The sequence below is a fragment of the Nanorana parkeri genome, unplaced genomic scaffold (assembly GCF_000935625.1).
Source record: "Nanorana parkeri isolate BGI_ZX_2015 unplaced genomic scaffold, ASM93562v1 scaffold6, whole genome shotgun sequence".
In the NCBI taxonomy this organism is placed as follows: Eukaryota; Metazoa; Chordata; class Amphibia; order Anura; family Dicroglossidae; genus Nanorana; species Nanorana parkeri.
The window spans coordinates 1,962,072-1,972,811 of NW_017306274.1; the positions used below are offsets into that span (position 1 = coordinate 1,962,072).

Sequence of the window (10,740 nt, forward strand, 5' to 3'; positions counted from 1 at the left end):
AAGAATAACAGAAGGCATACTTAAAGAGGAAATGAAGAGGAAATAAAGATACATTTGATCACCTCTGAGGATCCGGGGCATCTTCAGAGCTCAAATCCCGGTACGGTACGGCAATTAAGGGACACTCGGCAGGTTGGCATTATACTAATACAAGAAATATATAAATATTTCACCCTTATAGGTTTTTTTTTCAATGGGGCCCCGTGATCTGTAGTTACGGCTCTGTCTCCTGAGATATGTGACATAGGTATCCCAGGAGAACATGCAAAAGCAATGCAAGAGTCGCCTTCGCATAGATGGGAAATGAGGAAGTAGGTGGGTACTAGTATACGAGGGGGCGGGGTGTTTAATTCATAAAATAAAAAAAAGCTGATGGCGTTTTGGTAAAGGAGGGAGGGGGAATGACAGAAGTCATACTTAATGTTTGCTATAAGCTTCCCTTTACATAAGGAAAAAAAAGAGGTAATGAAGAGGAAATAAAGATACATTTGATCACCTCTGAGGATCCGGGGCATCTTCAGAGCTCAAATCCCAGTACGGTCCGGGAATGAAGGGACGCTCGGCAGGTTGGCATTATACTAATACAGGAAATATTTAAATATTTCACCCTTGTGGGGACTTTTTTATTTTTAATTTTGCGTCTGTTATTCTTAAAAAAAAAAAAGGAAGATGCAGAAAGATATTGTAGCAAACAAAGGGTAATTGTTGGAGCCCAGATGTTGCTTATGCACAACAAGCAGGTTACAACGTTCCCACAGAGCTGATGAGCCCAATCAGTGCAATGATTAAAAATTGATTTTGTCCCTGTAATTACAGTATGTAAACTACTTAGCTTGGATTGCAAAGGAAGTGATTTTCTAATTACGTATATACTCTGGTGTCTAATGATTGGTTTTTTGAAGTAATGAAGAGAGAGGCCTAACGACTCCTTGGTGCTCTGTTGTTTAAGAAAGACCATCTTTAGAGTAAGCAGACAGTAGACAAAGACTTTTTCAATTGAATTCTCAACACTGTTAATGTGAGCGAGGAGTTGCTTATTAAAGAGACAGGAGGAGCGAAGACCTGGCGCTCCTCGCCCTCGTGCTACTTATTACCGCTCCAACAATAAGCGTAAACGCCGTTCCGTTTCAAAGCTGGCTTTGTGAACTCCGCTGTCAGCTGAAGAAGACGTAATTCTGTTTAGCCAGATTTGAGATCCAGACAGCACTGACCTCGCTTTCCTCAGGGGCAGATAAGCAATAGACAGCACAACCGGGTCGCTGACCTCACTTTCCTCAGGGGCGGTTAAGCAATAAAGTCTGGTCACAGAGCCAACCCCAGCCTGCTGATTGGACAGTGAAGGAAAAGCAATACAATGTTAAAGTAAAGCGTGATATACATTACAAATATGCAGATTATGTGAACCGCTGCCATCAGCTAAAGGATTTATAATGCAGTTTAACCAGTCTTGATATCCAGACAGCATAGCCAGGTGGCTGACCTCACTTTTTTTTTTCAATTGCAGTTAAGCAATAGAGTCTGGTCACAAGACCCGCCCCCAAGCTGCTAATTTGACAGTAAAGGAGCAGCACTATGTACTGGTCGTCAATGAGCTTCCCCTGCTCTCCTGTTTAATACACAAAGAAGCTGGGAGCCACTGTGTGAGTTCAAGCATCTTACAGGAATCTCTCATGTGACTCTCAATCTGGCCATACATGCCATACAAGTGTGTGGCCCCTGAGGACCCCTAACCTCCCCTCCCCCCAGTTTGACAAAAGTCAACTTTCAATTGACCTTTGTTGATGGAGCCAGTCAGAAAATGATTAGCCAATTAGCTGCAGTCACTGTTTGGGTATTTTGACAGCGGCACACCCACCAATGTCATTATACAATAGACCTTTTGTAGGGGGGTTCCCTCATCCAGGCTGTTAGCATGGATGGGGGTCCTGAGCATTTTTTCCTGTTAATTCCTACTAACAGTGTATGGCCAGCTTAAAAGAGAACTATGAGGTCAGTGTTTTTCCCCATAGTTCTCCTTAGGGTAACGGGAGGACACAAACTAGCGTCCTCCCGTGACCCAAAGCTCAGTATATAGGGAGCTACAGCTCGCGGCATACTGAGACGCCGCAGCCGGAGCGGATCCCGACTTAGACGACGGGATCCGCCCAGCTGCATGAGTGACAGCTGGCTCTGCCTATCTAGAGGCAGAGCCAGCTGTACCCGCCCTCTCCACCGTCCGTTCCGCCAGTCAGCGCTGGCAGATCGGAGCGGGGAGGGGGGAATCCAGCCCCTCCCCCTGTCACGGCAGAGAGCCGTGACAGGATCGAGAGGTGAGCGAACCCGGTATGTGTTCGCTCACCTCTACTGAGCCGACCTGTGACAGTCTCATTGTCACAGGTCGGCTAGAACTCTGAGGTGAGTGAAAAGCACCCACCTCATAGTTCTCCTTTAAGCTTCTTTAGATGGCTGTTGGGCTGCCTATTTGATACACCTGATAGGTAGCCGAACAGCCAACAGAAGGGTCGCACATGGCAGCACCATCACAAAAACACCACTACAAGGCAGCGGCTTAGCGTTGTCAGCCTAAACCACCCATAAAACAAGTATTTACTTAAAGGCATAATGCAAAAAAAATTGCAAAAAGAAAAAAGCAAATGTATTCATTTTTTGCAAAGCATTGCAACCGTGATTGGTGGATGAAATGCCCAGGCTCCTGTAGACTATTCCCCCAGGTCCAGGTCTGTACGGAGGTAAAGACCTTCCCTTATGGAGCTAGAGGAACTTATCAATGAATTACAAGTGTATTGACATCACGGCTCCATTGAGATCTATGAGTCCCTCTGCCGTCGCGGCAAATGGGACTTGTAACATTTTCATTCACAGACCTTGTGAATGGATCTGTGAAGGAATGACGTGTCATGGCGATTTAAAAATATAAAAAATACAGGAGCCTATGGGCAGAAGCACACTGGGATTCAGGTATGTGGGGGACAGGTTAGGGGCTATGTCCCACCTTAAATATGGGTGGAAAATGGTATTTAAGGTGGAAATAGCCTTTAAGAAGTTTGTATAACGTGACACATGATGCCAAACATTTAAAAAAATACTTTGGTTTTGTATATATATATATACACATCTCATAGCTATTCACCCAGCGAAACAGTACATGCACCCTGTCTGTGTGAATTAACCAATATTCGCACATTACTTTTAGGGACTTTTTGCACAATGTATAAAGCTTACATTTTATTTTTTGCACATATTAATGTGTAGGGTAATGTGTAGGGTACCCTCATGTGAAGGGTGTTATTTTTGACTTTTGAACAAACTAAAAACCATTTGTACAGTAATTGTTTCTATAAGGAGACCCATTTATGGCAAACTATGCAGCTTATATGTAAATTGAGTGACTGGTTCTCTTTGAATAGTATTTTAACATGTTCTGTAATTTGGGTGAACTGGCCCAGCCGGTCACGCTGAGACTTTTTAGTCCCCTGACCCCCCCCCAACCTTCAGATCCGGTACCCGAAGGTCATTTAAGCCATGGCTGAAGTGTACCGGGGGCCCCTGGTGCGGACGGGGCGTTTAAGTGTGGATTTATTCCAGCGCTGATTGGGAAGTGTAGTGAGTGATTTGAGACCCATAACCCAGGTAGCATGCTGTCATAATTAGGGGGTTGAGTTATTTAACACGATACTGCAAGACGCGGCAAATTAGACTGACTGGGCATGAAGTACCCATTTGGGTATTTGTTCGGCATCCAGACAAAATGATTCTTACGGCCGCTCTAAGACGGCGTCTTCCTGTAACCAAAACCGGTGTCTTCCCCGCATGGTCCTGGCAAATACTATTTTTTTGGGATAAGTCAGGTTTTTTTTGGGGGTCACGAGTGGCCCTGTGATTGCGTCCACGCCCCTCCCTTCCACGAGACCTGTGTGCGTCCCTTCAGTGAGAGCGGTGGCTTTTTTTCCCTGTCTCTTATTTGATTTTAAATGGATCCGATTATGAAACCTCCTCGGTTTCTCCCATCATTGTCCGCAAGGATGAGGATTAATAACCTCCTCATTGCGATGAAATTACAGGCTTCATCATAATTCGCAGAAGAGGGTACATAATTTGCAGAAGGCTGGGGTCTATTTAGGTCTATTTAGTTTTGCATAATCAGGCAGCCGAGAGGAGTTCACACAGCCTCTGTCGCCGGTGATTGCCTGCGGGAGTCGTACTTTGATTTTGGGCTGGAAAATGGAGATTCTGTATCGTCAGCACAAGTGGGGCTAATTGGAATGGTGACGCCTCAACCGGCCCAATGCGCCCACAAAGGGCCTAACAGACCCTAAAGTGTCTGCATCACCCATACCAAGCAGTCAGGTGGTGTCTTCCAATAGAAAAGCATGTGATTGGCAGGGCACGATGACATGGGAACACAGACATTAGCACACAGACATGAGCACTCAAACATGAGCGACCAGACATGGGCACACAGACATGAGCACACAGACATGGACACACATACATGGGCACACAAACATTAGCACACATACATGAACACACAGACATGAGCACCCAGACATGAGCACAGAGACATGGACACACATACATGGTCACACAGCCTTGAGCACCTAGACATGGGTACACAGACATGAGCACCCAGACATTTGAACACAGACATGAGCACCCAGACATGGGTACACAGACATGAGCACAGAGACATGGACACACATACATGGGCACACAGCCATGAGCACCTAGACATGGGTACACAGACATGAGCCCACAGCCATGAGCACCCAGACATGGGTACACAGGCATGGACACCCAGACATGAGCACACAGACATGAGCACACAGACATGGGCACACAGACATGAACACACAGACATGGGCACACAGACATGAACACACAGACATGAGCACACAGACATGAGCACACAGACATGGGCACACAAACACGGGTACACAGACATGGTGATGTTTCTCTTGCTTTTATCACACTCTCTGTGCCTGAAACGTTATAGATCCGTATGTGAGCCGCAATGCAGTGATAAGAATACTTCTAAAGTTTAGAGTTAACCGATACATAATAACGTACAAAATATAATCAGAACTCAAATTATAGTTACCTGCAAATAACCTATCTATCTATCTATCTATCTATCTATCTATCTATCTATCTATCTATCTATCTATCTGTCTGTCTGTCTGTCTGTCTGTCTACTCTATCCATCTGTCATCTATCTCTCTGGCCCCATAAGAATCATTGCTGAGATATCACAAGGACCATTGATATTGTGCTCTGAGTGGACGTCCACTGCCTTCCAGTGATCTTCTAATCAGTAGAAAATTTGAATAATCTTTGCTATATAAATAGCAGTTTTGACTGGTTATGACCGGATGCTAAGACACGATGGATGTTTTATGAATGTTTTATAAGTCAATTAAAATAGCTTCAAGAACTAGTTATGTCCAATGAAGAATGAAATGCCCATCCTGTCCGCAGCAGACAGGGCCAGGGGTTGAGGATGTGTAGTCGGAGGGGGAAGTCAGGCTACGACCCTGGTGGTGGTGTAGGGGTCTAATGTCTCTTCGGTCCTGACACGATGGTCTCCGTATTATTCCCAGGATGGAAGCGGAATAATTTGCCATCTAAGAATTCCACTCTGTGCGGCCCCCGGAGGAAGCACGAGTCTGATTTGGAAAACAAAAACACTGAAAGGGGCTGATAACAACATTGATATTTATTTACAAGGTGTTGGGATTTATTTTTAAACCTATGACAGAGATGGATTCTGATTGGTTTTTGTTCTCATCAATAAACATCAGTTATTGTCTGTATTTGTTACAATGATTCAGGAGGAAAAGAAAGCTGGGAAGGAAGAGAGGAAGATAGGAAGGAAGAGGGAAAGGAGGGAAGGAAGGGTGGAAGATAGGAGGGAAGAAGGAAAGGTGGGTGGGCAGGAAGGAAATGGGAGGGAAAGGAGGGAGAGCAGGAAGGACAGAAGATAGAAAGAAAAGGAGGGAGGGAAGATAGGAAGAAGGAAAGTAGGGAGGGCAGGAAAAAAAGAAATAGGGAAGGAGGAAGGGCAGAAGGTAAGATAGGAAGTAAGAAGGAAATGAGAGAAGGAAGGATGGAGGGATGGAATGAAAAATTCACAAGGTGTTGGTGTTTATTTTCAATCCTGTGACAGAGATGGATTCTGATTGGTTGTTAGTTTAATAAATAAATAAATATCAGTTATTGTCTGTAATTGTTACAATGATTCAGGGGGAAAAGAAAGGTGGGAAGGAAGAAGGGAGGGAAGAAAGGATGGAGGGAAGCAAGGAAGATAGGAGGTAATAAGGGACAGAGAGAAGGGAAGATGGAAGGAAATAAGGGAGGGAGGGAAGAAAGATAGGAAGGAGTGAAGAAAGACAAGAAGAAGGGAAGGAAGAAAGGAAGATAAGAAGGAAGGAAGGATGAAGGGAAAGAAGAGGAAAGCAAAGAAGGATGGAAGAGAAGGAGGAGGGAAGGAAAGAAGGATGGGAGTGATGAGGGAAGGTAAATAAGAAGGCAGAGAGAAGGGAAGAAAGATAGGAAGGAAGAAGGGAAGAAAGGATGAGGGGAAGGAAGGGAGGAAGGAGGGAAGACTGTTGAAACCTGTGCCAGATTTCTATCGGTTGTGTGTCCCTATTGGAGACGCAGAAGAAAGCGGGGAATGATCTCACATTGGAAAATATGTTTCCTCTAATTCCTTAATGTCTCCGGGACAGGAAGTAAAGGGAATTCCCCCCCATGAATCACACACAGAAAAGAAAAGCCCCGGCCTGGTTAAATCTTTTCCTACTCTATAGAACTCTAAAAAATAAAGTTTTGGCACACACAAATTCCACACGGCTTATAATGTTAATACGAGGTTTTTGAGGCCATCTAATGTTCCCTATAGCTGATGGTCATCCATGTTTGTAGGTTCATCATAGATTGCCACGGCTCTGTCCTTCCCCTGTGCTAAGTTTTGTTCAAAAAGTTCTGATTTGTTTGTATCTCACGTTTCTGTAGAGCTTCCTGTGATCACCTTCAAACTTCACTCTTGTTTTATTCTTTTTTTCTAGAACCGGCTAAAGTGCTGCCTATGGCTCCATCCATCCACTAGAGCTGAATTCAGAGGTCCAGGTGAGTGTGCGGCACCATTATGGCTTCTCTGGCAAATCACCATCCCTGCCACACACACCTTGAAATAGACAACTGCCACAAAGGGGAGATGAGTACAGTACACGTAACCCCTTCCCAACCATAACCTGTGGATTAACCTTCTCAGGCACGGTGCATTGTCTACATTTGATTTTAGAACTAGGGGTGCAAAGCTGTGCACGCACCTAGTACTGACAGTGCTGGCCTGTTAACCCCTTCTCAGCCATAACCTGTCCATGCTCCTAGTACTGACAGTGCTGGTCTGTCTCAGGTGACAGATTCATTTAAAAAGATATTCACCTCCTGCTGATACTTACCTTTGCTTCCTTGCTACTGAAGCCCTTCCTGATTCCCTGCATTTTGGATATAAGGGAGCATGTGACCATTTCCACTTCCTCCTATGTTGCAGTGCATGGTGCCTGAGCAACCAATTGCTGGTCCCGATTACGTGGAACCAAGGGGGTTGTCCTTTTCCCTGTGTAAGCTCCAACACAGAGCTTACTCAAGGCTTCATGATCAAGGCTTTGGTGGCCAAAGAGGGCAGGGAATGGGGCAATGGGGAAGGGTAACTATCAGCAAGGGAGGGGGTAGGGGGCAGGTTATCCAGAACTTGTCACTTTGTCCTGAATGGGTCTCCCATGAAGAGAACCTGTCTTTTTGCCCTGTATGGCAAAGTACAAGTTCACTTTAGGAACCTTCATAATGATTTGTATTGATAACAGAAGAAGCCTGAAACCCAATGACTGTCAATCACATTTCCCCCGACCATTAATAATATTAAGAAGCCTCTCCCGTCTCTTCCACAGTATGAATGTTGGCGTTCCCCCCCTGCGCCCAGCCGAACTGAACTGAACCTGTACATGCACAGTACTGGGTGAGTTGAATATGCGGGTTATCATTCCATGTTTAAACATAAGTATTGATTCTTCTAGTTCTAAAAAATTGTGAATTGGCTGGCTTCATTTTCATTGGGATTCATTGGGTGGTTTTTAAGGTTCCGAACTCCAAGTGGCAGCTGAGGATTGATGGTCATGTGACCTGTTACAACTGGCCGGTTGATGACAGGTCCCCTGACACTTGATACATGGCAAGAGATCATGTGACCCATTCATGTAACCCATTAGAGTGATTACAAGGGTCACTTATTGGGAAAACGGCAGGCTGGAACCACATTGCATTGTTGCAAGAAGCATCTTCCTATGAAATCGATAGAAGCGCATGTCAACGTGCAGTGCAACGGGTTTAAAAATGCGTCAACATGGGTAACAATGCTCGTCAATGTGCGAAGAAGCGCTAAGTTGCTTTTAAGTGCGTTGTCACATATTATGGAGCATGCTGACCTTCAATGCAAAGGCACATGGCAATGCACGTTAAAACTTGCGCTTTTTGATGCATTTCCGAACACATCTGGCCGAAACCTACCAGCCTCTAGAGCATAGTGGGCATCTCTAGCCTCCAGCTGCTGTGAAACTACAAGTCCCATGAGGCATTGCAAGACTGACAGTTACAGGCATGACTCCCAGAGACAGCAGGGGTTAAAATACTCAGTGCTGGCCACCCGTCTGAGAATCAGTCTGCTGCTCGCACACACAAAGCAGCGGCTTGGCTTTCAAGCATTCTGAGAACACCCTGTCCAACCCCAAGCACTGCCCTAAGTAACACCACTCAACTCCCTGAGCAGCACTGTTGATTGAAGCAGTGATTGGGGAAATTTGGAGCGCTGGAGAGCCGGGCCTCTGCTCTGTGTGTGAGAGCCGAGGTCCGACTCTCCTACGGGCTGCCCGCACAGACCTAATCTATAGCCATAGCAGCCCTGGCGGCTGCTATGGGGCCTGGGGGTGGAAGGGGGACCCCGTTAGGCTGATGACGCAAATTAAACATAGAACATGTGAACATAATACAGTATGTATCATTAGTGTGGTTGCAGTTGACTACAACCCTAATCCCCTGTCTACAGAGTAGAGATGACTTCAGATGCACGAGAGAAGTCTGTGGGACCTTGGTGTCATTACTCACAGCTCCAAGGGAGGTCTTTACAGGGGCCCCAGGGCTTCCTGACCAATCAGGAAGCCAGGTCGCGAGTCATGAGGTACCACCTGGCTTCCTGATTGGTTAGGAAGCCAGGCTGCCTACCAACAGGGTTCAAAACCCGTACTGTCCGGGTGATTCCCGGACGGGTGGCAACCCTAGGGGGGGGTGCATTGAATTTTTTTCTATAGGGCCTTTGTGATCTGTAGTTATGGCTCTGCACATAGGGGCTCATGTATAACAGTATCACCCAGCTATACCGTTCACAGGCATTACTGCTGCTAGATGGAGCCAAAGAGAATACCTATGTACTGGACAGTGGCGTAACAACCGGGGGTGCGGGGGGGTCACTTGCCCCGGGCGCAGGACTGAGGGGGGGCGCCGTCACGACCCCCGCTAAACGAAGCCATTGCTCCCTCTCCCTGACACGATCACCCGGCTCTGTCATCGGGCGGCCGCTCGCTCTTCCGAGGCCACTGCGGGCGGCCCTCTACAGTGCCTGATTGGAGGGCGCGTCTGCCTGATCCAGCCAGCCAGCCCGGATAACGCCACTGGTACTGGATAAAGCCCCTTAGTGTAAAAAAAAAGACCAGCATATTCATTAGTGTAGTGAGACTGCATTCCAGTAATACATAGAAAGCATTTCAATTGGAAGGTAAAGTTACAGCAGATAAAAGGCTAAAAGGAAAAGCAAGCAGTTGATGACAAACATGACTCAGCCCATTTGTTGCCTTTCTACATCTCCCATATGCCGAAAGTTGGCAGTTGATGCCGTGCATCCTCAGGGTTGTCAGAGAACTGTGTGCTCTCACCACGGAATCCCATCTATTAAAGGGTTATTAAACCCTCCGTTTTTTGTTTTTTTTTGCTTTTATCTATGGTTAGCAAGCAGTAGATATATGCAAAAAGTGTAAGAGAAAAAACAAACCTGCCTTAAAAGCAATTTAAACTCACCTGTGTCTTCCCCGCGCGCTCCCGTCCGAAAATGCTCGGGCGGCCGCAAAGCATCTTGATTATTTTTGAATTTAATGTCACTTTAATGTCTCATTTTGTGTATCTTTTGCTATCACCTTAAATAATTATTAACGCCCCTTGAATAAATTATTGCTTCTTTGGCAAAATCTTTTTTTTTTTAATCCTTTTTTATATATATTTTCCATTTTTTTTCTTTTTTCTTTTTTTTTTAAAATCTTTTTTCTATTTTTTTTTTTTTTATTGAGCTTGTTTGGCCCATTCAGCTGTTTTCCTCTAAAACATCTCGATGATACTTTATTTCCTGGCTAATCCCCTTCAGTATGAAATCCTTCTTTCAGCTCTCAGCATCTTCATCCTTGCTGGCACCTCGCTTATCCATCTGTCTACACTTCAGCCTGTAGAAGACGGTGCAGCTGGTGCCGTCCTGTACACCTCAATACACACCTCTCCACTGAAGCCTTTTGTGTGAAAAGCCTTGGTGCTGTTCCCCTCCTTTCCCGGGAAGTTTCTGCATCGGTGGGCAGCAAGGTGGTTACACCGCAGGACAGACATTGCTGGAGGTGCTGCATCAATTGCTGTAGATGGGGTAACGGG

General features: G+C 45.7%; 1 protein-coding gene across 1 annotated transcript in view; it reads left to right on the forward strand.

The window, feature by feature from the left end:
* Positions 1–10,740, forward strand: part of ZNF536 (zinc finger protein 536) — a 517,603-nt gene that overhangs the window by 85,527 nt on the left and 421,336 nt on the right. The window contains exons 2-3 of the mRNA XM_018553236.1: positions 7,065–7,125; positions 7,950–8,017. The gene's annotated coding sequence lies outside the window, so the exon portion shown is untranslated. The remainder of the gene's footprint in view (positions 1–7,064; positions 7,126–7,949; positions 8,018–10,740) is intronic.